This window comes from Lathamus discolor, chromosome 4 (assembly GCF_037157495.1).
Source record: "Lathamus discolor isolate bLatDis1 chromosome 4, bLatDis1.hap1, whole genome shotgun sequence".
In the NCBI taxonomy this organism is placed as follows: domain Eukaryota; kingdom Metazoa; phylum Chordata; class Aves; order Psittaciformes; family Psittacidae; genus Lathamus; species Lathamus discolor.
The window spans coordinates 51,638,464-51,662,910 of record NC_088887.1 but is presented as its reverse complement, the minus strand read 5'-3'; the positions used below and the strand labels follow the sequence as shown (position 1 = coordinate 51,662,910).

Here is a 24,447-nt window from a genome sequence, read left to right as displayed (position 1 = left end):
CTGAAACTTGTAACACATTGTAACAAGCTGTTACCTGTGTTAATTTGCTACATATTTAACAAGTTCCCATATAAAGGTACCAACCCTGCCTGAGCATGAAGAGGGCCATGTAGTTACACTGTCTTTTACAAGGCGGAGTGTTTTCCAAGTGGGTTAAGAGCTAACCTCCTCTTGCTCCTGTAATAGTGTATATTCCCGACTGCTCCTGTTTGTACAGCACCGCATTCTGAAGATCTTTAGCAAGGTTTGAGAGAGCTGGTAGAGACAGATCCCACTGCCCTTAAAGCAGGAGCCAATCCTTACTGAAGAGCAAGCACTGCTTCATGTACGTCAATGACAGATGCTTATTTTTATAAATATCTATCAGAAAGTGTGTGACCCTCAGGGTTGTCCCTACACTTAATGGAACACACCACAGCACCCACCCCACTCAGTGCAGATGGAGAAGCTGCAGGTCTTACAAAGGCTCTATCTGATCCACCCTCCTTGCTTTCTTTGCAGGGAGGGGGCAGGTGTGCAGCCAAACCATGCCCCAGCATCCTTGGAAAGGAGCCAAGATGTGACCATGGTCTGGTGGCACAGCTGCAGCCTCCAGCAGCTAAGCACACAAGGGAAAAGACATATGTCTCCAGAATCAAGGAGCATGTATGTGATCAAGCTTATGAAGCTGAACAAGTGACAGCACACCAACAGCAGCGTTGTCACTGTGTTAGCACTGTTAACTTGCAGCTAACAAAAGACCCCATGTGTTAGCTTCTGAATGTGATGAAAGTTTAAATGGCTGTATGTAGAAAGCATTTGCCAGTGAAAGAGCACATGTATGGTTAGCTGCCTTAGCTCAGCCATCTGCTAAGCTTCAGCAGTCCCATGATGTTCCCACTACTGTGCCTTATCAGTGCTGGTAGGGGCAGTTGACTAAAGGGTTCTCTTGCTCAGGGTGAGAGCTAAGGAGTAGTGTGATTTCAGTTCACGATGGGGAAAACCTCAAGCCCATAACCAGAGGCTGAATTTTATATTCACAAAGTGCACATGCCTGGGCTCGTGCCCTGGCAGCAACCCAGCTGGCAGTGAACAGCCTTAATCCACTCTATTAGACCGTCTCCCTTTGCAGAGTGGCCATGTACAAATGGTCTGCCACGAATAATCCCTGGCCTGTACTAATGCTATACTCAGGAACTGATTAAGAAAGTTGGTCTGGACCTAAACTGCATCAGAGACACTGACGATAACCCAACAGTACTGATGACTGAAACTCGGCACCAGAGGATGCTCTCTGATACAGTTCAATCTCTCTGTGTGGACAAAGACAGCACAGCAGAAGGCAGAAAGGCAGATATACCTGCAGTCATGGCATTTATGAACCTCTACAAAAGTTACTCCCTCTCTACAATATGCCCTAAGCAAGAGAAGACATGCAGCTGTACTGTCAAGAGTGAAGCAAGGGGAGACCAAGAAGCATCTCCTTGGTTTTAATTCTTCTACCATGGTTGTGCTAGACCTGTGCTGCCTGCTGCCTGACCTTGGGAACACAAATGAAAAACGAATACATGACTGGTCAGGTCAATTCTTCAAACTTGTACAAAAAGGTACTGTTACATTTTGTGTTTTACTTTCCTGCCCAACCTATGTGAAGATTTCTGTAAGAGTGAACTTGTGTGCAAACTATGTAGTTGCAAAATTTTAACTAATAACAAAAAAACCCCTAATATTTATCATTAATATCAGTGCTATACCATTAATTCACATTTAGCTATGTTAGGCAAGTCTTTGCAAGGTACTCTCAAGTCCACCTGATAGGGTCATGCTACTCTTAAAACTGGCATCAAGCCTCACCTGAGCACCTAAATTAAGGCCAAATGACAGAAGACACAATGTATCCCAAGTCAGGCAAGTCTGTTTCTACAAAGCTGATTTATACCTTTTTTTTTTTTACCATCTGATATTGTTGTGTTATAAAGCAGACAGTAGGATTGGCTCTCCTAAAATCGCTTAGGAAGTTGTACACTCCAGTCAACACAGAAGGATGAAGCTATCAGTATTATTTACAGACAGTGGTAAGTACTTCTTTCACCCCTCGCCAACCCACACCACAGTCAGTGGGACTTTATGTCCAAGCAGTTACGCACAAGGTGACATTTGCTGTTCGATGACAGCCAAATCAGTAAATCTCTCAAATTTGGCTGCTGGCAGTCCTTAGCTCTGCAAGAGCATAGTACCAGTGCTTTCCTCATTGCACATTTTTAACCAGATTTTTTGGCTTGTTATATTCTATTTTTTTACATTTCACACCTGCACAATTTTTTTGACACCAGACAACAACAGCAAAGAAAAAGAAAGACTTGCTCTGACACAACGGGTCCCTGATGGCTACAGTTTCCCAGTTCCTAAGAAGAGATCACAACTGTTCCTGAGCCACCCTCTCTAGTTCTTCTGAGAAAAGAGAACGGTTTGACATTTTCTTCAACTTCTGAAAGGCAAATGAAATAAGCAGACCTATGATCTTTTCCTACTTTGAGAAGCATACAAAGGAGCTGTTACTGCCTAGTTAATCTTTCCTTTATCCCAGAGAAAATGACTTTTCCAAATGACAAGATTCCCCCCACTCTTTGGCAGGATAGTAAGTGATTATTCCTTAAGAAGCAACAGTAGAAGGAATATTCTCACTTACTTCCACAAGGAAGAAAAAGGGGACCAGCAGTGTTTAAAGCACTCTGTGTAAGTGGAGCAGAACAGGAAGTTTAGGCTGCATAAGGATTTTCTTTAGAGTTCAGTTGTGCCAGCAAAAAAAAAAAGGTACTTGTCATCTCCCTGAGAGCTAATGCAGATGAGCATTTTTTACTCTGTGACTTTACTTCAGCTAACTAATTACTATGCAACCAAACTACTGTTCATCTCTTCTCCTACTTAATGTCAATTAATCTTAATTAATTAATGCTTCATTAATCTTAACGCCATCTTAATCTCCTACATTAACACCAACTTCTAATTAAAGAATGCTCCCAGTACATGGAAATAGTAAGTCATAGAAAATATTTAGGTTGATTTACATTACTATTGCATTTTTCATGGTATGAAAAAAAACAACTGAAACCTATTATGCCTTTCTTAGCATTTCTGCAATGTTCTTCCTTACTGAGACTTTAATAAGGGTAATAAAATCAAAAACATTGCTTAAAGATTAGTGCATTAGCCTAACTTCTATCATCATGAAAATCCTGGTTTCTTTTCTCCTGAAACTTAACACCAGGACAGCAGAAACACCATGTCTGGCTGACAAAATACATACCTAAATACCTCAGAAACCAAGAGCCTTATACGTGAAAACTGAAAATTTAATAACACATTTTTGTTTTCTGAAATGATTCGTGAAAATTATCAAAGTGAAGCTTGTTTTCATAACCTGACATAGTACTATCAGCACAGGACAAGACCTAAATTGGCTTATTGTAGGAAAAGCAAAATACCTTACTTTTCCTCAACTCCCAGCTGTGATGATCCAAATAATGGAAGACCTCAGGACCTTATTTTTAAAGGCATAAAGTCATTAAGTGCTGGGAAATGAAAAGCCTTTCAGAATGTGATCCAAATGCAGGAATTTACCAGTCCGCTCTGCTTCTTTTCTTCACCAGGGAAAGCAAGAATGGTCCCTGAATGGAGATCTGGGTGTTCACTCTCTGATTAAGGCACAGGCGAGAGTTCCATGATTGCTTAAAACTGAGTGCATATAAATACTAATCCTCCTCCTCCAATACCGAATTCTGAATCTGAAATGTTTTCACTGAAAACCTATTATTTCTTAATGCAACGAGAACAGGACAGGTTCTTGCAATGGAAATAAACTCCTCCCAGTTTTTTAGCTCTGCTTATGACAGCACTTTAAAGGCATGACCTCCTTAACTTTGATACACGCTTTTGCAGAGAGGTCACTTCAGATAATATTTTTAGAAAGAAAAACACATTGCACCATTATAACAACAAATGATATGTGAATTATAAATTTGGCACAAAATTCTATACTCTGTGAATAAAATTACATTAAGATAGATAAGACAGCCAGGAAAAGCAGAAAAGAAAATTATAACTATGGCAAGGGAGTGGTCTTCAAGGCAGCTCTTAAGCAAATACTTTAATCATTTTTTCTTCTTGAACACCTCCTGTGAGGTTTCTCAAAAAAAACAAAAAAAAGTCTAAAAAATCATGACAGCAAAAACTCAACATAAAAAGAAGGGATCAAGCACAGCTCAAATATTTTTGCAGATTCTCCAGTTGCTAAAACCTATTGTTTTTCTAAGGCCATGACTGCTCCCGCATTCCTCTCTCAGAATCTGCTAAAGCCACTCTGTTGGCAAGTGTTGCTACATTACTTTTAAATGACATTTAGTCCTTTTGCTCTTGGTACTCATGAACTGGGCTTCAAAAGTTAAAGGGAACTGCCCTCAGAGACTGCAGAAACAATGAAGACCAAAAGCAAAAAAAAGTTCAAACATTTGCATTCTGTCTCAAGACAAATTCCAAAATCCAAAGGAATTTTATCACCGATTTTCTGTTCCCACCAAATGCTTCAGAATGATCCAACTTTCCAAACAGACTGCGTAAGACTTGTCCTTGATATCTATGGACTGTTTATTTTAATTCAGTTTCAGATGCTAATGTATGAGCATTGTTGGGTTTTGGTGTGCTTTTGTTTTGGGTTTTTTGTTTGTTTTTTTTCTGATATAACAACAGGCAAAGCAGTATTTGCTTTACTTGTTCTTATAGATAGCAAAATTTGAGAAAGATGGAGGGCTGGTTCTTTACCAGTTGCCTCCCTATGTGGAACATTTGCTACATCAGTGACTATTAAAGTCATGTCATGACTACAACGGCAATTCAGTTCTCTGTTTTATTAAGCTTCACAGTGAATAATCTTTTTACTTTGCAATGCAACATCAACCATACCATATAACAGAACTATAAAGTGAAATTCCAAAGGAAATAATGAAGATTTAGCTGATCTGTAGGATAAAGACTCTGATGAGGGTTAATTTTAGCAGACTCTTTAGGAATGCCTTTGATCATGAGACAGTGCCACTGGATCTGGGGAAGGAGCCTTGATCCTGAGAGGTGTCCTCCAGCAGGGAGGGACCCCTTTAGAGCAAGGGCCCACCTAACCCTCCATAGTTCACTACAGCATCAAGTGCATGTGGCTGACTGAGACAGAGGCTGGGGAGCCAGAGAAGAGCCACAACGCAGTGCTGCACAGACACATCCAGCATGAGACATGTCCAGCATGTTATCAAAAGACTCTGACATCGTGGTGTCAGAGTTAACACAGGCATTTGACAGGTCTATGCCATTACTGCTCTGAGAAGATCATAATGCTTTCATGAGTAACAAAAGAAAAAGATTAGAACTGTAGATAAAATCTCACCCTCCTGAGTCCTGGAATACTATTTGGTGTGCCATGGCGTGATATGCTAGAGTTGGCAGCCACTCCAGGACAAAACGCAGGATTTCTTTTCCAGACTCTTCCAATCTTATTAATTTTTCAATAGCAATGGAGTAGAGATAGCAACATTGTTTTGACTGCTAATGCTTCATGTAAAACTAAGCTACTAACAACTTCAGACTGAAGGCAAATCTCCCAGTCAGAAAAACATTTAAGTACATGCTTAGTTTAAGAGCTTTCGTTATCTATTGTGTGCAATTATTCTCTTGAATATGTATGATTGAAGTTGACCTTTATAGCAACTCATCTCACCCATCCTGACATCCCTGATCTAAAGAAGGGCTTGCTCTTTCTATTGACTAGTGAGATACAATTGCCTTATATGTTTAACTAGCAGATGAGAAAGCTCATGCTCAAAAAATCCTACCCATAATGGCTTACTAATAAGTCAGTGAGAAAAATCTGTCACCACTCTATTCATTACAGGAACTCAACGATTGTCAGCAAGACTTAGACCAAGTGCTAAGTTACTTCAGAGTAATTTTACTTCATAAAGCCAAGGTAAACAAAATACATCTTATAGTTTCCTTTTCTAGCTACCCCTCATCCATGACATTCTGGTTTTTATCAACTTCAGCTAGGAGGTAAAATATTTTCATCCTTCTGACACACTCGTTCACTTAAAAATATGCTGTAGCAGGAAGAAAGTGATTGATTACTGGGTTACACCAGTGTCAACCACCTTCCAACAATGTAAAAAAAGGTACTGCAAAGTGAACCTGACCCACTGGGTCTTCAGACAGAGAAGATTAATTTTGAAGCAAGTTCAGAAGAAGAAGCTGCATCAACTGTAAGGATTACCTTCAAGTGGCAGTCCTGGTTTATCAGTCCAGGAAGTTGTTCTGAACATGGAAATTCATGCAGCAAATTAAATTCTGGGATTGCTGTATTGTATGACAAAGGAATTTGCCCAAGAATGGGCAATGTTCATGCATTTGTATTCAGGCAACTCCACAGTCACAGTGCCCATGATACCCTTTAAATGAAGGGGAAAAAAACCAAACCAAACCAAAACCCAAAACAAGCAAACAAACAAAACCCAAAACAGCCACAGAACACCTTGTTCAGTTTTAGGGAGCACTTTTTGCCTGTACTTATTCAGAGAGTTCAGATGTGTTGAATATTTGGAAAAAGGCTATCTGCATAAAAGAAAGCTTGAACATTACATTAGGAAAACAGAATTACAGATTTTGGAAACTATGATACCTGTCTTTTTTTCCTGCTTTAGTCGTTTAGCTAATACAAAAATATTTCCCATTCCTTTAAGACCAGATGGCTTTAAGTTTTAACCTTGTTGACTGCAACAGCAAAGTTTGAAGAGAATAGGAAACACAGAGGTTTTCATTCTCATGAAGTGGTAATGGTTTTTAAATTTAGTTTCAGCTCACATCAGGTCCACAACAAAGCTTTCAAAATGTGTTACAGCAGGAGGTTCTGGATTGGGGAAAAGGATGGGGGAAAAAAAAAAATATTTACCAGAATGCTCCCATCCACATTAGTTTCACGTAGCAAATTCAGGACTTCTCAAAAATTGTGACTTTGGGTCAGTGTATCCATGTAGGCAACCCTAGAGAGGAAAGTTCAGGGCTTCCAGACTCTTGGCTCACCTGACATTCTAGCACACCCTGTGGTTTTAAGATCTGTATATTTGATTTGCCATAAATGAATTGAACTTTGTATGCTTTGAGAATTGTATGCTTTTCCATATAAAGTTTGAGTGGTTTTTGCATGTTCATTGTCCTGTCTTCTCGTGTTGCTGCATGCTGTTCAGCACTCAAAGGATATTGAAAACCTGCCCTAGAAAATTATTCCATCATTGGCATTACAACCAACTCAGAGTGTAATAGCATGACCAACACAGTGCTTGATGAAAGCCGACGCAGTGCTTTGCTGTCTGTTCTTAGGCAAGGAAGTATGCTAAGCTGCCATACCTGGGAATTAATGTTGTCTCCTTTACTTCTTTGGAGGAAGGAATACCTTCTTTGGAAGGTATTGACATCTTTGAAACTGTAGCAGAGCCTGATGAGACCCCCAGGTATCACATTTCAATTTTCTTTTGCTTTTCTCTGTATACACAGATCTCAAAATCTCCATCACTGATGTAGATATTGATTGCCTGTCAGTGTGCATATACGGGCATATTATTCCTGCATTGGTGCTTACATTTGTTATAAGAATACCCAAATGCCAAGCATTTAAAAGTGCTGCATCAAGGCACCTGGAAAATGAAAACACCCAAGTGCCCTCATGGGGACATAAGTTAGGAGAAAGCAATACGAACTCTTCCTTGCATGTTCCATAGCTGGAATTCAAGCACAAGGAAAGACACGATATGAGGCAATACTCTGCATATGGCATGGTATAGTGGTGTACAAATACTTTTCCCTTAAATACCCTGTGTATGTGGCACATTTCTTTCATTATACTTGTATTATCTTCTTGCTTGGAGAAGGGGGTATATAATAAATGAATAGGCTTCCTATTTTGAAGAATATAAGTGTTCTCTTGTGGTTTGAAAATATGCAGACCATCAAATGACAGGAAAGACAAACTTTGGTCCAAGAGCTTCTATTGTATGGTCTAGACAATGTAACAAGGGCCATCCTCTCGCTCTCATAGAGTGAGAGACTTTATGTGCCACCACAGAATACATGGTTAAAACAACAGTGAGAATAACATGGGTGTCTTCCTCTACCTGTGCATCCATTCTATGGCTATGATTCAATGGGAGCTGGCTACATCACCAACCACCATTGCCATCAGTTCAGTAACACCCACAAATGCAGAGCCTACCACCACTCCAACACACACTCTTGGTGGCACTCCAGCACCAGCTGATGCAATTTCCAGGCTGTTCCAGTTTCATCAGCAGCACAGCACGAACCAAGCCTGCCAATGCCGGCTCAAACAGAACAACTGCAGGCAGGTGAACACCCAAACCTGCCCAAGAAGCTTCAGCATCCTGTAAATCCCAGCCAACGGATGCACCCCCAGCCAACTGATTCCCCAGCAGCTGCGGAATCCCCCCCTATCCACAGACCCCATGAACCCTCTGCCTCATCTGCTCCTGAACATGCCTCTGAAGCCACAGCAGTCCACTGGCAAGAAAAAGCAAGAGGAAGTCATAAGAAAGATTTTCCTCACCTCTTCCCTCAGCCATTACACCCACAGAGTATGTTAGTTAAATCAACATACCTCTGTACAGTCACAGTCTTGCCAGGCTGGAATTGGTTTATACACATTTGTGTCAGATTGGAGCAAAAGACGAAACTTTAAACAGGCAGATGACTGTCAGATTAGATCTCTTCCTGCAGATCTCTCATATCAATATATCCTTCAGCTTGTCCTGTCAAACTTCACGAAGTTACATGGAATTTCAGAGGAATAAAAATGTATTACCAAACTGTGCAATGCTGTACAAGGGGAAGACTACATGTTGCAGGACCTTACATCCTACAGGAAAACAAACACACAACCAGTAAGGCCTTCACAACAGATAGAGTTAATAACATGGCCTTTTATATTCAAAAGAAACTAAACATGCAATATAGTACATGCTCACTATGTGACACAGAAAGCAGGAAGATTGTAACAGCTTCTAACAGTGTAGCAAATTTCCCCAATTTTTAGCTCACTGCTTTTCTCCTCATTTTATACTTAAAGCTCACCAATGCTTTTACTTCGGAAAAAGCCACAAATCTCATTCTTTCTATATCTTATAACTCATTTCTTATCACTACTGGAAGAGACAAAACACAAACCCCACCACCACTGCACAAGAGCTCTATGTAAGGCTGGTTTTAATTTCATTCTTTTCCTTCTCTTTCAGGACTAGAGAGACCAGGAAATCAGAAAAAAGCTAAAGTATTTTAGGCATGTTCACTTGCTTTCAAAAATCCATCCATCTCCTGTGGTCAGCAGTGCATGACTCCATTAACCCTCTTTCTCAGTGAGCGCTCTAACTGGAAAAACAAAAGTGTGTAACTGGCAGAGAATAACAATAACTAAAAGAAGAAAAAAAGAGAAAAGAAATTAAAACAAAACAGAAAAAAAAAGAAACACGCATGCACACACACACATCCCCCCCACCCAAGACCCCAAAAAAACCCAACAACAAACCCACACCAAAAGACACAAAGCTTGGAATTTAAAAAGTGAGCTTGAGGTGTTAACACTTTGTACCAAAAATAACACATTGATTGAGCAGAATACACATGCTATCCCAAAATATGGTCACACTGTGATTTGAAGAGCTATGATATACCAAATGATAGAGACTATCTTATAACTTCAATATGCAAAAAAGTACTTAAGACAGACATACCTAACAGACATGTTGAACTTGTACTGTGAATTTGACTTCAGACAGTGAGAATATGACATTGCTGAAAAGTATCCCGAGCTTCCAGTATAAACAGAGAATTAAATCTCCATGGATTGTTTCTAACTTGTTTGTACAAAGGATCTGAGAACACAAGGCTATAACTTACTCCTTCCCTTACTAACGAGATAAGAAAGAATGCAGGGGTTTTTTTCTGAAAAAAATGAGAACTTAGCAAAAAGTATTTTATTAAAATCAGTGGCTTCACTCAGTCCGTGTCATGAAAGAGTCTAAGCCATTTATATTCCTGTAAAAAGTGACACTCACACAGGGAGCTATTACCTATAATATCCTTAAATGAAATTTGACAGGCTTGTACCATGAAAGTTACCTCTACTGAAGGCACAGTGCCATATCACAGGGTACACCTGCATCCTCAACAGACATACATAAGGGAAAGGGAGAAGAGAGGCATTTGCTACCGATGTAGCAAGGAATATCACTAAGCTGTCACACTGGGGGAGGATTTATCCCACATTTGTCAGAATTCACTTTCCCGAAAAGTCACGAGGACAAAGAGGCTTCAATTCTTTCATTAAAAATAAAACCCTCCCCAGGCCGACATGGGGAGGCCAGCTCCACACTGCCTGCCATGCCAGCCTGCTCGGACAGCAGAACTGCTGCCAGAGCCCTCTCAGAGAAAGGCAGCAGAATTGTCCATGGCAAAGCACTAATTCAGCCACCAGTGGTGAGCATTGCCTGCTAAGAAATCCCCAAAATGGGTTCCAACAGTGAGCACAGGCTGAGCCTGGGCTAGGTAAGCCCCAGGAACACGGCTCCTGCTCCACTGCTGGCCAGGGTTGTACCACTGAACACCCATGCAACCGCCACAACACACAGACATCCCCAGAGGCCAACACTTGCAGAGACTGTACTTCCAGTTCCTTAAAGAGCTCTATGCTTTTGTTTTGCTTCATTCAACAGGAACAAAACCACCTAGAAGTGAGGAGGGTTCACCTGAGCTAGCTGTCCCCATGACAAGCTTCCTACAGAGGTGTTGCCACCAGCAGCTTCTGCATGATCTGCCTATAGAGCCTGGCTTTAGGTCCAGGCATCAGGCTCTGGTCCTCTTCGTTATCACTGACACCCCCCGCCCCCCACCTCCCAAGGCATAACCTTTTCTGTTCTCATCACCCCTAGGCATGATGCTAGACTACTGAAGATTAGCTCTTATTAGTTTAATGGTCAAGGCAGCATCTCCTTAAGCCAACAGAGTCACAATTCTACTACCAACCCATCTTTTATCCAAATATATTCTATATTTTTAGAATGCATGATAAAAAAATAATAATTTTACTCTTTTTTTTCTTTTTCAAAGCCAAAGAAGTTTGAGAATAACAGTCAACACCTAGAAAGAAAAGGGGGGGAGGCAGGAGGAGGAGCTTTAGTTGACTCCAAACCCACTAGCTGTTTGTTTTTCTAATCAAAGTAAAGCCCAACCCTTACATCATGCTGTCCATAAACCAAGATTTTTCTGCATGTTGACAATGTGTTTCTGCATGGATGTTTGCACTAGAGAAGAGCAAATGGTATTGAGCATTTAAAAAAACCCCTGTATAATAAGTGTTATTACTTAAAAAGAAAAGATTTTGTCCACCATAATGCATGGCCCAATTATTAGATAACTCTTAGTGTCCACTCCAGCCCTAGGAAGCTACACTCAGCTTGTCTCCAAATCCCACAGAGAAGAAATAGGGACAACGGGAAAGGAGCTATTGCAACACTAGGGATCATGAACTTAATTTTGTCTGTAACTCTACCATGTGGGATTGTACCAAAATATAACACAACACAAAAAGAAGAGTTTAAACATCTAGCCACCTCCCTTGAGTTGGTCCCCTATCAGCCTGTCTATCTCAAAGAACAGCTTGCAGCTATGAATGAAAACAAAAACCACAAGAAACACAGTTCACACAAGGAAAAATGCACCAGCAATGGGGGAACCAAAATCACCTCCCCACAAGTGATTACTTGGGCTTCTTCTGTGCATTGCCCAAATCCATTGGGAGGTAGTCAAGCTACCTTAAATTGACTTCATCCACCTATGTGGCTCAGCACAATGCTACTCTGAGCTACCAGCTCACATTCTGCATGAGCAGTGCTGCCAGCATAATGTTTGGTTTCTCATGGAGCAAAGCAGCTCTGGAGCAGCACAGTGAAGTCTTCCCAGACAGAGCACATGGGGCTACTCGGAGAGGCAGCGACTGGGGAAAGCTGACTTCATAGAATTATGGAATATTTAGGATTGGAAAGGACCGTCAGCTCATCTAGTTTCAACCCCCCTGACATGGACTTCAGCTCCATGAAAGTGCAGGAAATTCAGCACAGCAGTGAAACGTAAAAAAAATTTAAAATGGAGTAAAACAAAAATGGAAGGGAAAAGTATCACAGGGAAAAAAATAAAAACGAAACCCTGGGAAAAACAAGTAGGAATGGGCCAGGCAAAACTTTGAATACCAGATAAGAAGTTACTAACCTTTAAGCTCAAGCAGAAGCAGGAACACTGAATTTAAGTGGAAAACGCCCTTAATTTGTACTTAAAGGTAATTTGCAAATTAAGATCAGGCTAATTGCCCTCATTTGCTTCTGAAAACCAAAGTGAAACTTTTAAAGAAATGAGAATCAGGAACTGGCATCAGAAAAAAAGGAACCTATAAAACTAGTTCATTTGAATGAGACTAGAAAAAAGACTGAGTCAACAACCCTCTGCATGTAGGCCAGCGACCTGGAGGTTAACCAAAATCTTGCATATCAACACTTTGAGAGGTCTCTGCATCTTTTACCTATTGGCTCACTGGGAGATTTCCAAGGCCACAAGTGATACCTCAGAGCCACTGACAGCTGGGAAGCATGTTGGCACATTAACCATTTGCAAACACAAAATATAGAATCATAGAATAGTTAGGGTTGGAAAGTGATTCAGACCTTAAGATCACTGAGTTCCAACCCCCCTCCCATGGGCAGGGACACCTCACACTAAACCACCTCACCCAAGGCTCTGTCCAACCTGGACTTGAACACCGCCAGGGATGGAGCATTCACAACCTCCCTGGGCAACCCATTCCAGGGCCTCACCACCCTTACGGTAAAGAACTTCTTCCTTACATCCAATCTAAATTTCCCCTGTTTAAGTTTTAACCCATTACCCCTTGACCTATCACTATAGTCCCCAGTGAAGAGTCACTCTCCAGCACCCTTATAGGCCCCCTTCAGATACTGGAAGGCTGCTATGAGGTCTCCACGCAGCTTCTCTTCTCCAGGCTGAACAGCCCCAACTTTCTCAGCCTGTCTTCATACAGGAGGTGCTCCAGTCCCCTGATCATCCTCGTGGCTCTCCTCCGGAGTTGTTCCAACAGTTCCATGTCCTCTTTATGCTGAGGACACCAGAACTGCACACAATACGCCAAGTGAGGTCTCACGAGAGCAGAGCAGAGGGGCAGGATCACCTCCTTCGACCTGCTGGTCACGCTCCTTTTGATGCAGCCCAGGATACAGTTGGCTTTCCGGGCTGCAAGCACACACTGAAGCTGGCTCATGTTCATTTTCTTATCAAACAGCACCCCCAAGTCCTTCTCTGCAGGGCTGCTCTGAATCTCTTCTCTGCCCAGTCTGTAGCTATGCCTGGGATTGCTCCGACCCAGGTGTAGGACCTTGCACTTGTCGTGGTTGAACTTCATAAGGTTGGCATCAGCCCACCTTACAAGCGTGTCAAGGCCCCTCTGGATGGCATCCCTTTCCTCCAGCATATCAACCGAACCACACAGCTTGGTGTCATCAGCAAACTTGCCGAGGGCGCACTCAATCCCGCTGTCCATGTCAGCGACGAAGATGTTGAACAAGACTGGTCCCAACACCGATCCCTGAGGGACACCAACTCGTTACTGGTCTCCAGCCAGACATTGACCCATTGACCACAACTCTTTGTGTATGGCCATGCAGCCAGTTCTTTATCCACCAAGTGGTCCATCCGTCAAATTGATGTCTCTCCAATTTAGAGACAAGGATGTGGTGTGGGACAGTGTCAAACGCTTTGCACAAGTCCAGGTAGATGACATCAGCTGCTCTACCCCTGTCCATCAGTTCCGTAATCCCATCACAGAAGGCCACCAAATTGGTCAGGCAGGATTTCCCCTTAGTGAAGCCATGCTGGCTGTCACCAAGCGCTTTGTTGTTTTTCATGTGCCTTAGCATACCTTCCAGGAGATACACCTACCTCTGAGCCCAAGCTTCTGAAAACTTGTCCCACAAGACAGAGACTTTGTAAGAGGAAATCCGTTATTAGATGCATGTATGCTACCAACTTGCAACGACCTAGAGCTGTCATTTATGATTTCAGAAAGGTCCATTTTTATGATTACACTGACAAAAGCCAAGAAGTGACAATTTAAGAGAATGGTAAGAGCTAACAATCTTTTTCCTTTATATATAGTGCACTTCTATAGAAATCCAGCCCACTATTGTAATGTCACTTGTTCCAGAAAGTATTCATCATTTATAAATTTTGAAAGCAGCATTTCCCAGTTCGTGAGCTCCGGCCTGATAGAGAATTATTCCCTCACTTCCCAACATATAAATAAGGAAAAAACAAAACAGACTCAACTGATGATGATGAGCTCAACAAGCTCAACATCAAGCAACTCACACACTAGCTTCCCCACACAGCTGGACTGAAGTCCAATTCCCTCACCTCTAACCTTGCTGTACAGCTTTCATAGAGAAAGAGAACACAAGCATAACATATTTTCATGAAGTCCACAACCTGAGAAAACAAAATCACCTGCATCTTGCTGAGCTCCTTCTTCCTCCAGCTACCAAATTACTGCTGGAGAAAAAGGTAACCTCTATAAATACACAACATATTTGGCACAGGGCACTGCTGGAAATCAAGGCAGAGATAAGCAATGGCTGAATAGACTTCTTTTCTTTAGCCACAGCCAACTGGCTTTTGCAGGAGATCATTAACTGGAAAAAATCCTTTAAGAGAGTGAAAGGGACAGGCTGGGGAAGAAAACACAGAGGAGAGAGAATAACAAGAAAAGAATTAGGGGAAGCCTTAGCAGATTGCGGGGAGCATCACACTAGCAAACTGCAACCCGACAGATGATACAGAATCAAGGCAGGCTGAGACAGTGAGAAGCACTGAGTATCCCACTAGAGACAAGAGAAAATGGTAGATGGAACTTTGGGGAAAGCAAAGAAACACCAGTGTAAGGCAAAGAATACAACAGAGAAAGAAAGCTTACAAAAAGAAGATGAAAATAAATCTGAGACCATATGAAATTAATTGAAATTCGTCTAGAAAGCAAAAAGTTACGATTTCCCCTAAGGGATTAATATCTCTGTTTCTCTTGATGCAAGTTCACATGCAAAGACTATTTATTATTGTTGCCTAAAAATTCCAGCAAAGTAAAGTACAAGTATTCTCTACTCTAAAGCATCCATGGGAAATTTCTCTTCCTGACAGCTAAAATCAACCAAATTGGTACATTTCAAATATCATAACATGACGAAAAAGAACAGCATGAAGTAGTTCAGGTATTTTTTTTCCATCACTTTTATTCTACCATCAAAGCCATGTAAAATGACTGAAAAACATTCTCTGAAAAACAACCAAGTTAGGACATTTTTTGGGTCCCACAGGGATTCCCAGCAACTCGGAGCTGTTTGTGGAATGTAACCATCCTGGGAGGCTTCATCTCTTTGCCGAGCAAGAGTGAAGAGATCCCATCACATACTAGTTGGCCATAGATAACATTACCTGCAGTAAGATCAATCAGAAAATTATCTCCCAAGAAGAGCATCGTACCATTAGCATGAGTGAATCTGCATGTTACCATATGTTAAAGAGTGGAAAACTTCCATGGAACTTAAAAATTTAGGGCTTAAAGTCCACTTAGACCCTGCAAACTGATTAAGCCCTTGATTAATGAAGAGAGAGGAATGATTTTGGAGGCTGCTAAGGTATGAATCACTCCCCTGAAGCTGAGCATGTGAACAGCCCAGAGTTGCAGCAAACACTAAAATCCCAGCTGGAACAGAATGCTTTGAAAAAAAGCAATTACTAGACCTTGACTGCAAGGTCAGCCACCCTCTTGATTCCTTCCCTCCCAAACCTTCCCAATCACTTGGGCAGCACAGAAGTCAGCAATGGTCCATTTAAGTGCAATATCTCTATGAAAAGAACCATTGGTAGGGTCAGCACCATGGAGATTTCTAGACACAGGCTCTTATTTTACATGATTTGGTCTTTTAATTTTATGTTTATGCAATGAGTGTTATTTAGAGACCAAGAAAGCTTCTCCTTGAGTTAATGGATATATACATATCAAATCAAAAAGTATGCCAGCTACTATTATTGGATCACATTTTCTTTCACATCTAGTTATGCAAAGCATGAACACAGACCAAGTTGAGCATGGCACAAGGGGGGAAAAAGAAAAAAAAAGCCAATTTTAATGGTCAAGACTAAATGGAGTGGGCAGAATTTATCAGAAACATGAAGAGCAAGGGTGAAGAAGGAACAGGAAACTCACACCTCTAGGTGGAATTTCCCCAGCCCTGGGGAATGCCAAGGAGTGTGGATGAAGCTCCCCTTGATCATATTTTGCAGAGACAGATAAGGTACATGCTCCTTTCCTGAGCAGCCCAAGATGGACCCAGCTGCTTAAAGTGTGTCTTCCTTTATCCTCTTCCATGGATACTCAGGCAAGATAAAACTGGTGGCATTTAAGCACTCACAAAATGAGAGAGTAGTCTTCCAGAGAAGAAACAGTGAAGAAGGAAAAGTTAGTTGACATTACAACCCACAAACAGAGGAAGACAGATACATTTATATCTTCATTCCTCCTCAGCACAGGGCAAGATGTTTCCAATAAGACTCCCACTCAGTTATCAAATTTTTCCTCTTCTGAGACATAACAGATGTGTTCTGTGCTCTGAACTCTCTTAATGTTCACTGAACTCTCCTAATAAACACACACCTCTCTCACAAGAGTATGCATAAATTATTTCAGTAATGTTTCTGGCTAGGTATAATATGCTAATCTATAATGATAACAGAAATGTACATATCCCTGTCATCTTCAGAGCACTGTACAAATACTAATTAACCAATCAATGAATGCTGCACCAAGGAGTGCTAACATGGAATTAGTATGTTCATAGGTACACAGGCAGCTCATGTTTGTGGTCAGCACTTAATTTATGTGCCAGATTTCACCTTCCGAAACAGACTGCTCCCTTAAGGAAGGTCATCTGTCTGCCTCCAAGGGAAGGGTTAGAATCAGGAAACAGTGCTGACTCTGTGCCAGACCCTGCCTGACAGTGGAAAAAGCCACTTCAGAAAAGCCTGGAATGGTCCCAAAACCCTTCCAAGTGAAGAGAGAGTGAAAATATAACAACTTAGGTGGGACAATGCCGGAGGTGGCTGACATATCAAGGAACAGCATACTAAACTGGAAAAGTAAACCTCTGGACACAGAGCAGGTTTGAGACAACTCTGGTGGTGATGTTTGCAATTTATTTTTCACTAGAGTACCTTGCAAGCACCCAGAGGAAAGGTGGAGAACAACATGAATGCACCCAAGCATTCTCCTCACAAGCCATCCACCATTCCATATGTTCAGGCTGTCAGAGCTGAGAGAATCCATTACCCATGCCACCATCCAGCCAACGTGCCAGATTTATCACTTTGCAAACCTGATAATCTGGCTGATAGATCCTGAGATACTGTAGCACTATATGGCTAAACAGCTCCTGTTATTACATGCCTATGAGCACACGTATACATCTAAAATAACAGAAAGACAAAAACAGAATGAAGGACTTGTCAGACCCATGAATGTAAAAAAGCACTGCTGTGAAAAAGTAACGGCCCCTACACAAGTGCTGGCATTACATTAAATGCTGAATACACCTCCTTGTAAAACTGCATGTAGCTATCAATATTCCTGGCAGTGTAGATTATGTAAACACTTAGAAACAAAGGCCAGGCCTCACTGAAAACTCTCCAAATGTCTTTGGGTTAAGAAATATTGCAGCCCTTTGTGCTGCAAGGTTGGACTCACATTTAACACTCAAGGATATCATATATCAAAGAGTGCTTCTTCCTTTAAAGAGCTGAGTGCCTTTCTTAGAAAGCTACCAGAACTTCTTTCCATCTTTTTTCTTTTTTCGCAGTCTCACATCACCAAAAGCTATCACATGCAGACATTAGGCAACAGAGATAACACTCCATAACTCTCAGTTTACTGGACTGGGCCCTGGATAACAAGACCTACTGCAAGTGGTCCAAATTGTGTTGGAGCTGTCAAAAGTTTCACTCTCAGGTTATGACCACAGCTGATTCAACAAATTCAAAACCAACTCCTTTTAGCAGCGCATCAATTATTCGATAACAAGAGTCAACATATCTCAGTCACCCCCTTATCTGCAGCTAACTCTTATAACTACACTCTTACATAAGGCTACAGCTTACTCTCTGACTCGCCAGGTTTCACATGCTACAATAACAGCTTCCTCCAGAGGTATCAGCAACACAGCACCATGCTCCAGCATCCCACGCTACATTCCCAAGTAACAGGCACTCCCCATGCATAACCATCTCCATCAGGCACCTCCGTGCAGGAGTGTGGCCATGGTGTGACCCTGACACTGCCAAAGGGATGTTTCTCCATGGTATGAGATCAAGGAATGCTCAGGGGAGTCCTCAGAGAAGGCACATCCCCCTCACAGCATGACCTCTCTGCTAGCTAAGAGATAAGGAGCCCACTGTATGAAGGTACATGCGCCTTAGGTAAGGGAGCCGGTTAGAAGGCGTTGTGCTCTCCATCATCCACCCAGGAGAAGCTGTCCACAAGCAGAGCAGCTCCTCAGCATGTCGCTGAGCCTACTCAAACTGTCAGCATTTGCACTGACACCTTGAGCATCGCCTGGCTCTCTGCTCACTCACTGCTGGTTCAGCCTCCTCCCTCTCCTGTCTGCTGAGGGTTTCGCCTTTTTCTTTGATGTTAGGCTCAGCCTTGGACAAGGGTAGCCTGCATGGAGCCAGTCAGGAGATGTCTCTCCCAGTTGATGTTACGTTCACTGCGACAGAGCTGCGTCCTACAGCCTGCACATCCTCTCGCTGCTTTTGCCTTTTTTGGGGGGTTGGTTTTTCTTGTTTGTTTTTGTTGCTGTTTTTTTGTGTGTGTGTGTGATTTTTTTGTTTGTTTGTTTTTTGTTTCAAATATACCAATCTTTTTACCTTTCAATTTAGATCTGTGCATTTAGGGATTTATTAGCATTAAACTACAGCACAGAAACCCAGTCATGCCTACAGCTCTATAAGTCTCTCCAGAGAAACCACATGAACTTGTTAACTGAGTAAAATCAGTGCAAACTAAATTGGATTTTCCATGTAACTTCTAAAACGTAGTGGTGCCTCTGGTGACCACGTGTACTTACCTTACATACACTTCAAAACACTGGGGAAAAAAAACCATCCTATCATAATGAGGTATATCCGAGCTAGGTCAGCTTCCCTTTCAATGATGCAGAATTTTGTCAGGTAAATTTAATGTTTATGGACAATTTTGAATATGAAGCATTCTCTAGTTAATAGCTGAGCACCTGCTTTCATTGAAGAAGCACAGAGAACCGTTTGCTGGAAAACATAAACCCATTCTGTTCAATTTCCCAAATGACAGCTTTCTGTCTTTAAAAATGTTGAAGATGAAGACAGGAATGCTGGTTTTTGACAATAACGTAATACTATCCATTGTATAAATTGGGCTCCAGTTCAACTCCTTTGGTCTGTAATTCTATCAGTATGAAGATAGAAAAATCACAATTGTTTTAACGCTATTTTGAAAATACTTCAGAGTAGCTATTTTTAGCTATTTAGTAAGAATCAACTTTCAAGACAACTTCCCATCATTTTTTACCTGGGGTGTGTGGGGGCTGTGAAGGGTGGAGTAAAGAGAATAGTGCATTTCCTTTATGTTTTGTGGGACAGAAATGCATGTGTAATATCCACACCCAAAAGGTTTTTAACTAGAAGTAGCTTAGGCTACTAAATTAAATGTTCCTAATTTTTTTACTGATACCAGTGATGACCAATTAGTCTGACAAACGGCAAGAAACTTCCTTTTGCTTTCAGATTATACCAACATGTGACAAGCTTCAACTTATCTAAAGAGAAGTCTGATGCGGTTGGCTAAATAAGACACAAAAATATTCCAATCACTCGGTAAATCTCAAAGTTTAGTTGTTCAGACCACTGACAGACAAACATGTAGCTGCCATCAGCATTCACATGCTCCAGTCAAGTGCCCAAGGATCAGAAGCCCAGAAATTATATCAAAAAGCAACAGCATGACCAGTTTTGGAATAATTCAAACAAATACCTGCATGTTCTCCCATGCCAGAGCACAATCCACAGTATTAAGTGGAAGGCTTATCTGAAACGCATTTAAATACAGCTGAGGGGAGACAACATTACCTTCAAAGGTACAGGGTGCTTGCATATTGTGTTTGTAATCACTCCTTGACTATCACATTATCTCAGCAAATTTATGCCCATTTCAAAACAATATAAGCAGAAAAATGTCAGCATTTTCTGTTACATGTAGTTCTTAATGTCACAGGTGTTACCTGTTTCTTAGGAAATCAAGTATCCTCCTTTCACCTACACACTAACAATTCAGCAGCACTGAAAGATTTCCATTTAGGGTGACTTAAAGAGCACAGCCAAAGCACATTAACTAAGTATGAGAAGTTCTGCTGATGTCCTGCTACTAACAGTGTTACTCAGTAGTCATGGGATGCTGGACTAGGGCAGTCAGATGCAGCAGAAGGGGTGAGAGCCAGCCCAGAAGTCTAGACAGAACTGAAGAAAAATAATTTCAAGTCAGTGAATTGATGAACTTGACATGAAAACAAGAAAGGACATTGGCAGCAGTTGGACTAGCAGAGAATAAAGAGTGTAACATGCTACTTAAGATGAGAGAGATGAATGCAGGTCTGTATCACTAAAGGGAAAGATAGTGAGATGTAAAGGAGAATCTTGCAGCAGGATGACCCTGGGGAAGCCAGAAGGAGTGAACGCAAAAGAGACTTAGAGATGGGGTTGTGTCACCAGGACAAGTGAATGAGTTAGGGAAATAAAAACAATAAGGTGTCTCAACATCTAGAGAAGGATGCAGGAGGAGAGTGATGTAGGAGGCAGAGAAGAACAGACAGGACACAATGGGGAGGCAGACATTCATGGCACAGATTTCAAATGTTGCAAATTTCTCTTGGGATAAATACTGGCTACTAACACAGAAATACCTAAAGTGAGATCTTTCTGTCAGTCTTCCCTTCAAATACTTCAGTTATCTCTCTCATCTCACATGTATCCACAAAATGGCTTACCGAATAGCAACAAGGTAGTAACTAGTCCTCTACTGAGTTTAAAAATGCATAAAATTGGTAGCAAATGTTTATTATTTTGTCATCCGTGAAAAAAAATGCACATGCTTCATGCACTGCTTCTCAGCAACTAAAGCGCAGTGAACTTATTTCAGTTAAATACCTCAGTGTCATTCACTTGAAAACCCGCTCCTAGTTCAGTCATAATTTTTAGTTAAGTACACAGTGTAAAATTGTCACGAATTGTATCGAAAGTTCCTTCTTTAAAAGTGAAAAAGCAAAATAAAACATAGGATTCACAGCTACAAACCCAGGAGCTCTGGTTATGAGCTGCTAATGCTCAAAATATTAGCAAGGACATCTGTAACATAAAGCTTCCTTCTAAAGAGCTAATAAACATGTTTGGTTCATGACAACAAGGCTTTAAAACTAGTGTACAATTTGCAAAACCTTTTATTTAAGATTCCATAATTAAGATTCATATTTATGTTCCATTTTATAAAGATCCTTAATGATTTAGTATCTACCTTTTAATTAAAATCAGTAATTTTTACTCAGAATTAATTAATTCTGATCTTACACAGAGAACCCAAGGTAGACATAAAGTGCTATAGAAGTGATCCTTTGTAGCCTAAGGCTTCCAGCTAGATTTCAAATAAAAAAACCAAACACCCAAAACAGAAACCCCCCTAAAAAATCCCCCCAAAAAAGCCTCCAGAAATATTAGACAAATTCTTCCCTTGAAACTCAGTTGTAAAATGCCCCCAAATTCCACTAGCAAAACTGAAACTATCATTAAATTATGTATGCTTTGACATAAGGTTGACATGCTTTTGACAAAAGGTTAAGACACCTTTTTGTATCTTTAAGTGTCTATATACTCTGGGGTGTGATGTGTAGTTTCCATTCCTAGATGTTAGCAGCCAGCTAGGTCCTGAAAAGTTACAAGGGTTAAATTCTCTCCCTGGACAGCAGTTACTGGAGCATGTCTATGCCAGGGCTGGTTCTGCAACACTGCTGCGGGAAGGTCACAGCAGAATTCCCCTCCTGCCACAAGTTCACATCATCTTTCATTTGCTCTATAATACATCATCATTTCTACATTACAAAAAATAACTCCACGGTAACCAAAGAGAGTTTAAAAAACTTTGCAAATGCTAATCACAGTAGGAAGGAAGGGAGAGGATGAGAAGAAAGCAAGTTATGAGATGAATATGGCTTGGCCCAGTGACATTCATATCTAACAAAATTTCTTCAGGCAGAACAAGGCATGCATTTGTTCCTTGAAAAGTATACTTCTCAGAGATGCTTGAATCCTTGTTTTCTGGTATGTAAATAATTTCTTCTCTGCTGTCTCCATAAAGATCACACACTTTCACAAATGCAGCTGAGCTGGGGCAAATGAAGAGCCATTTCTCAGCTGAACTCATAAATTACTTATTGTTTTAATATACTGGAAAATTGGCAGGAAGCGGGGGAAGATACGTCAGTTACACAAGACTTTATACCATCACTTATCCTTGCCTTCCACTAAAAAAACGTTAGTTGCTGTAGCAACTGTCAAACCACACTCTGGTTCCTCTTCCTCCAAGATACAGAACTTCTCCAAAACACTCACATACAACACAGCCTTCCCGCATCCAAAGGACAGGTTTCTGGCACTTTTACATTGTTTGTAAAGAAAGAGGCTCTCCAAGGAGCTGACAAATCCTTTGCAGGGCTTTTGCTCCAGGGTGCACTTCCGTAGAGACAATTAAGCTGAAATCCTTAAAACTCTTATTTTTTTTCCCCTGCCTCTCCCTCTCCCCGCCTCCTTTTTCCATTCTTTCTCTGCATTATCAAGAACATTACTCCATGCATCTTATTTCACCACTACGTCTTCCAGCAGCATTAAGCAAAATGCCCACACATCTGTTAGATGTCACTCCCTCTCTCATTCTTTCCCTCACAGCAATGCACAGGCAACAATGACAATGCCACATAGCACACAACATCTCTAGGTCAGGAAAGTTGAAGCCAAAGACAGGTCTCCTACCCAACAACTAAAGAGACAACCCCTCTCCACAGCCACTGCTGCTCAGTCATGCCTAGGTGATCCCTGCTCTGTCACCAAGGTAAAAAAGCCTTCTCTCAACTGGCTGGAATTCTCCTCCACTGGACAGAACTTAAGGGGGGGGGGGGTAGAAAAAAGAACCATTAGCGGAAAGAGAGCCCTAGAGAAAACTGTCAAAAACATGAGAAATCACTGAAAAAAGATCTCATGAGAAAGCAAAAACATATTCTTCCCCTTTGTGCAGCATGCCAATATTAATGATAAGCAAAGATCCCTGGGAAGCTCTTACATGTTCAAGGACACTACCCAGGGCAGGATGTTTGTACAGTAGAAGAGAGGCCCTACCCACCCCTCTTACGTCCCTCAATCCCCAGCAGCTCCATTCTATTTCTAACTAGAATTTGATGCTTAAAATATTTTCATGCCTGAATGTTTTCAGTTCCAGAGAAACTATTAACGCTAAACAAATCTGTTCTCATACCTAATGGGATGATTTTTAATTGGTGTCTAGAAAAGAAAGCATTGCAGTATTGCACAGATTCTATTCCGGACTATATAAAAATTCGACTCTTTCAAAACAGTTTCAGACTTGGATATACTTACCTCTTCCTATCACAGTAGTTTTACCTTAATTTTCCTGTGAAGTGTCTTGTAAAGTGGGGGATTAATGGTTCCACACAAACTTACTTTTGGTTCTTCTAGAAAGGGTCAAGGCACCCTGCCACTTCAACCTTGCAGTTTGCTTCTTCAGTGCCATAAGCGTCACCTTCGTTCCTTTCTACCAAGCCACTTGTTTTCCTGACAGGGCAAAAATGAACTGAAAATGCACAATGTACTTGTTCTGACTACAGCAGCAGAAAGCACTTGGACAGCTATGGAAGGAGGGGTTAGCGTGTGTGTCCATACAAAACTAATTGCAAAGTAATATGCAGAAGCATACCCTGAAAACAGCTTTCTGTGAGTGTTTACAGTGGAAACAGCTGCATACTGGCCCAGATACATAGCATAAACAAGGTCACTGGGCTGTTGAGAGCAGAGACACACAACCACCAGCTTGAACTACAAGCTTTGCTCCCCAAGTTAATTGCAGGGAGTGATTGCTGCTAAGTGAAGAGCCCTGGGGGATGTCCTTAC

General features: G+C 41.3%; 1 protein-coding gene across 4 annotated transcripts in view; it reads right to left on the bottom strand.

The window, feature by feature from the left end:
- ARHGAP6 (Rho GTPase activating protein 6) overlaps positions 1-24,447 on the bottom strand; it is a 329,447-nt gene that overhangs the window by 84,537 nt on the left and 220,463 nt on the right. The window contains exon 1 of one of the 4 annotated variants that reach the window (XM_065677456.1): positions 8,684-8,701. The exons of the other annotated variants lie outside the window; for them this stretch is intronic. The gene's annotated coding sequence lies outside the window, so the exon portion shown is untranslated. Of the gene's footprint in view, positions 1-8,683; positions 8,702-24,447 lie in introns of those variants that run through there. 4 annotated transcript variants of the gene reach the window in all.